The following is a 6,000-nucleotide window of genomic DNA, read 5'->3' on the forward strand; positions in this document are numbered from 1 at the left end:
GATATACTTTATTGAGAGGATTTTAAAAGACATTGAAGAAATATACATAGACGGTTGGAGTGGTGAAAAAAAGTATTTATAAAGCATTTTGGAAAAATAAGTATGAAGTACAAGACCTAGTGGAACTTTCTTGTGGCATTTACCATTTTATTTCATCAGAGATATTCAAGTGACTTCATAACGTATGCAAGCTGTTGTGTCAGAAATTTTGTTTTTGAAAGTCTTTTTAGCATATATGTTATTGAAAAAGCACTAAGTTTTCATGTTCTGTTAAAATATTGATCTATCACTTAGCAGCTGTGTGTCCTTCCACAAGCCATGTTAACTCTCTATGGTTCTATTTATTCACTTTTAAAATGAGGGATTTTGACTGGAGGATTCTAAAACTGCTTTCTAACACTAAATGCTCTTGGTCTACGGCTGCAGTTCTTAGTCTTACATCCAGGCTCACTGAAATTGAATATATAGTATTTTAAGATATTTGCGGCTGGGCGCGGTGGCTCACGCTTGTAATCCCAGCACTTTGGGAGGCAGAGGCGGGCGGATCACGAGGTCAGGAGATCGAGACCACGGTGAAACCCCGTCTCTACTGAAAATACAAAAAATTAGCCCGGCACGGTGGTGGCCGCCTGTGGTCCCAGCTACTCTGAGAAGCCAGGCCGAGGCAGGATGGCGTGAACCCGGGAGGCGGAGCTTGCAGTGAGCAGAGCTCGGGCCAATGCACTCCAGCCTGGGCGACAGAGCGAGACTCCGTCTCAAAAAAAAAAAAAAAAAAAAAAAAAAGATATTTACTTAAACACATTTTGCAGGAAATAATTTTTATAGTTTTATTAACTCTAAGATATTTTGTTACCCAAAAAGTTAAATCTCATTGTTATAGGAGAATATTATAATGATAGAATTGACCATTTCTTCCAGGGTTGGATTCTGCAAAACAATATCATTCCAGTGACATTGTAAAATACCTTATAATGTGTATTTGTTAGTCATTTATGTTATATTTTACATATAACACATCCTGTTTGCTTCCTAAAAATCTTATATTGAGAAGCCAACTTATTTGAAAAGACTCTGAATAGTAATGTCTAAGCTAATTAATAATCCTTTTATTATTAATTAGGTGAAATATTTTCAAGAGAGAAATAGCAGATGTTTTGTTTAGATGAATTCATTAATTCATTTGTTCATCAAATATATATTGAGTCAATATTATGGACCAGACATTGCTCTAAACACAGCAGTGAATAACTTTACCTGCCTTTATGGCATATGAATTTCAGGGGGAGAGACCAATGATAAATGATAAATGAATACAACAGAAATATAAATAATGGATTGTCAGACTGTCGAATGCTATACATGAAAAAGAAAGGACTGCAAGTTTTAGAGGCTGGTGGGTGGAGATGTAGGTTCTTACTTAAATATCTGTCGTTCAGATAAGTGTTTAAAGGAGGTGATTTTTCAGCAGATGCCTGAATAAAGTAAAGGTGAGGGAGACCTCTGTGAATTCTGGGGAAGGAGAGATCCAGGCAGAAGAGCAAGTACAAATACCCTGCATCAGATTTATGATTAGCATGTTGGAGGAAAAAAAATAGATGAATATCATAAGATCACAAGGAAAGGAAAGTCTGGTTCCTAACTTTCTAATGTCATATTGTCTATTTCAGTTTGGGCTGTTAAAACAAATGACCATAGACTGGATGAATTATAAACAACAGCAAATTATTTCTCACAGTACTGGGAACTGGAAATCTGAGATCAGGATCAGGATGTAGCACAGTTGGGTTCTAGTGAGTGTCCTCTTCTGGGATGCAGAATGCTAACTTCTTGTTGTATTCTCACATGGCAGAAAAAGATCTAGTTAGCTCTCTGGCCTGTTTTCATAAGTGCATTAATTCCATTCATGAGGTATCCACCTTTATGACCTAATTACCTTTCAATTGTCCCATCTCCAAAACACATTTAATCTACACATACACACATATAATGTGTATGTGTTCCAAACATATATATTATAAGGTATGTGTGTATGTGTGTGTGTATGTGTGTACACACACACATACATACATAAACACACACAGATATATAATACCTTACTGCCTGTAACATAAATTCCATGTAAACATTCTATAACTTTCATTTTAAAAGAAAGGCTGCCTATTGGTTGGAGACTATAGAGGCAAGAATAGCAATTTTTATGTCTTAGATTAAGAGATTCCTGAGAAAGGAGCCATTTTTTGTAAACCTGAACTATTTATGTAGTAGGTTAAATCACCAGTTATTTAAATTTCTGGATTGCAGCCTGATTTAAAGCTGTTTGTCTGAATCGAAAAATTCATGATTTTCCTGCAACTGTTTGTAATTATATCTAGAACAGATTGATATTTTAGGAATTCTTGTCTTAAAAATATGTGATCTTAGAGCTTGTGGTAGTAATAATAATGTCCATATTTTAGATTCAACTTTGAAGCAAGCTTGTAAAGGTATTGTCTGATTTAAGCTTTTCTACTTCAGGAAAAATAGAGGGAGCTGGGAATTAATGAAACGTAATAGATGTTGAATTGTTAACTTTTCAAGCAGGGAGGAAGTTAAGGTTAAATGAGGTAATGCCCTGGAGAGCACTTTGATCTCTTTAGAGGAAAGTTGTCATACAAATTATTATGTTTTTGTTGTTGTTCCTCATTTTATGCTGTTTATACATGTAAGCACTCCACTTATGTTTTTATAAGTACATTTTTTTTCTAGAAGCAGAATTATTTCCTCAATGCCAGACAATCTAAGATTGGCTTTTTCCCAATATTTTAATTTTGGTGTATGTTGGTTTTTGTAGCTATGTATAGCATCAGTAATCCCAGCACTTTGGGAGGCCAAGGTGGGCGGATCATGAGGTCAGTAGTTCGAGACCAGCCTGGCCAACATGGTGAAACCCAGTCTCTACTAAAAATTAGCTGGATGTGATGGCAGGTGCCTGTAATCCCAGCTACTTGGGAGGCTGAGGCAGGAGAATACCTTGAAACTGGAAGGTGGAGGTTGCAGTGAGCTGAGATCATGCCACTGCATTCCAGCCTGGACAAAAAAGCGAAACTTCATTCTCAAAAGAAAAAATAAAAAAAAAGAGAGAGAAAAACATGTGCTCACGGAGGATATTTGAATATACATGATTTTCTTATCTTAAGAAAATTCAACATACTAGTAGTAAATTGAGTTGACTATTAATTTTCCAAGAGAATTCGCAAAAGAAATTCATTCATTCTGTAAGCTCCCTTAATGAATTTATAATAAATCCAAGTATGAAAACATTCAATTGAAAAACATACTTATAGATATTTCAGAGAGATCATTCATTTAATAAGTTATTATATCTATGGATTACTCTGGCACATGCACTGAAGTCTTCTTTATAGAATGGTTTTAATCTCTGCTTCTTATCTTTACTGCCAAAGAAATATTATACAACACACTTCAAGGATAGAAATAAAACAAGACAAAATTATATTCATACTCTCTAATGTGAGTGAGCTAACATGATTCGCTCTGTCAGCTGTTATTATGCATAAATGTCAGAGATTCCCAATCCTGTGTCATCTGCGAAGCTTGATTTCTCACTGATTCCCACTGAAATTTATCTCCCTCTAATTCAACTTAAATATCTTAAGATATAATTTAATGATACTATTTTTAAAATCTGTACTTTAAAACCCAATAGCATAACTAACAGTATTACTATGCTATATAATTTTTGGTCATGAATCTACCCATCCATATTCATTCACCTACTAAAATAGAAAGAGACCAGTAATGGGAAATGATCAGTCATAAATAATATGTGCAGATATAAATTAGACAGGCAAAATAGTTTCACCCATGTTGGGGAAAAATTGAAGTTGTACTCAAGCAGTTGTTAAGTTAGGTGTTTTGGTAAGCATATTTTGTTTTGGAAAAATAGTATTTCATTCTTCAAATGCAATAATGTCGTTGGAAAAACATTTGAATTTAATTCCTGACCTGATTGGATTCTCTGGGAGCTAGAAGCTTAGAAGTAGTAAGCAATGCAAAAGATTCACAGGAATTACTAACTGTGAAGAGAAAGAAAATGAAATATAATTAGGCAAGGAGAGCCATCAGATCAAGATGCAGACCTGACCAAAAATGTTAAAGCATGATAAAGCTGTAGAGCAAAGCCTGACTGCTAGAAAAGTCCCACATTGGATGGAAACCACTAGGATCTTAAATAATACCTGTGTAGTCATTGCATAGGGATTGTCCCAAGAATATCATGACCTTGAAGGCTGAGGTGGATCCTGTAGAATCAACATTTGGAGGCATCCTATTGACCTACCTTCGTTGCAACTGAACAGCAATTATTTGTTTTTTGGAGAATATCTGAGTGGCTTATAACTGCCATAGTTCCTACTTTAGATTATGTTTTTCTGATTTGTGTTTCCTTTGCCATTTTATTCTAGCAGTAACAGAATGCAGTGAACATATAAGAAAATTTCATAAATATCGATCTTGAAACTTTAAAGCAAAGACATCAAGAAATTTTCTAATAGTCAACATAAAATATTAGCTAGAAATTTTTGCCATTTGACAAACATAAAACAATACATTATTTAATAACCTTGATTCCTGATGGTAATTTTTAAGAATCTAACATATTTAATTTATTGAGATAATTAATTTTTATGACATTCTCCAAGTATACATTCTATTTATTTAATTTTTATACCCCATATAACATTCTGGCAACACCGAATCAATCACATTTTTATGCTTCAAGTGCAACAGCAATAAATCTTTGAATAATTTATAAAATGTATCTCTTAATTTTCTGGTTAGATGACATGAAATGAGTGTAGAAAAAAGCACAAATGAAAAAATAACTATGGCAGAAAAATATTTTGAGACAAACATTCAAAACTAAATATTTGGATTACATATGTATTTAATAGCATTAAGCCAGTAAACATTTTTAAAATGACTTTTTAATTCCATTTGCTAGATAGTTTTGTGGTTTGGGATATTTCTAGACAGTACTAAAAGAAATAGACATGTAGGTAATGGAAAAACAAACTTTAACACTTTCTTGGTGAAAAATCCTCTAAGTCCCAGGGTTTGCCATTTCTTTATTCTGATTATCTGATCTTAGAATACTCCTGATTTTTAATTCTCTTTTTAATAAATATTATGTTTTGCTAATTTTATATTAGAATTGATAAAATAATATTTATAACAAAATATTGTTTCCTTCAAAATTTCTTCAGTTTTCAAATAGAGCCATATTTTAGCAAAAATATTCTAAAATGCTAGTAAATATTTTTATTCATTTTTGACTAAATGTCTTGAAAGCATATTATTAACATCAGTTTGTATTAATATATACTGTGCCACACTTCGCAACTCAGCACTTAACACATGTTCTCTTATTTAATCATTCCACTAATGCTATGATATTAGTCTTATTTTCATTTTATCAGTGAAGAAACTATGGCACATAAAGTTAGGCAACTTGCACCAATTCACTCTGTAGTAAATAATAGAGTTGATAGGTAAACCAAGATTTGTAGCCTAAGCTCTCTCAGCAACACTATCTAATTATTTTGCAAACATTTTTTTCATGTATTCAACTACATACATATGAAATCACATTTGCTAACTGAAAGTGAAAGGAGAAGCAAACAGCAGCCCTGATGCTTAAAAAGGAGTAATGAAGTGACCAAGGAGCATAAAGGTGGTAGTCTGACATCTAGAAGCAGGAAAAATAATATCAACATCATACTTTTTTGGTGAAGATTAAATGAGAGTAACAGGTAAAATAAGCAGAAGTGCTTCTCAATATTCCTGATGTGGAGTAGTCATTCAAAATGGTAGTTTTATTCCTATCAATGTCCTTTTTGTGTGGGCAAAGGCACAAAGGACAGATCTTTAGTTGTAGCTTAAAAGATACCGAATTAGATTTTAGACAAAAAACATGGGAGTTTAGAGGACAGGTAAATCTTT

The 6,000-nt window shown here is 33.3% G+C and overlaps 1 long non-coding RNA gene across 1 annotated transcript in view; it reads right to left on the reverse strand.

Annotated features, from left to right (window-relative positions):
* Nucleotides 1-1,884, reverse strand: part of LOC130541431 (uncharacterized) — a 34,922-nt gene extending 33,038 nt beyond the window's left edge. Inside the window, exon 1 of the long non-coding RNA XR_008955487.2 lies at nt 1,734-1,884. This is a non-coding gene — a long non-coding RNA (uncharacterized LOC130541431). The remainder of the gene's footprint in view (nt 1-1,733) is intronic.
* Nucleotides 1,885-6,000: the final 4,116 nt, after the last annotated feature.

Source organism: Pan paniscus, chromosome 3, assembly GCF_029289425.2.
Source record: "Pan paniscus chromosome 3, NHGRI_mPanPan1-v2.0_pri, whole genome shotgun sequence".
NCBI classification, from domain to species: Eukaryota; Metazoa; Chordata; class Mammalia; order Primates; family Hominidae; genus Pan; species Pan paniscus.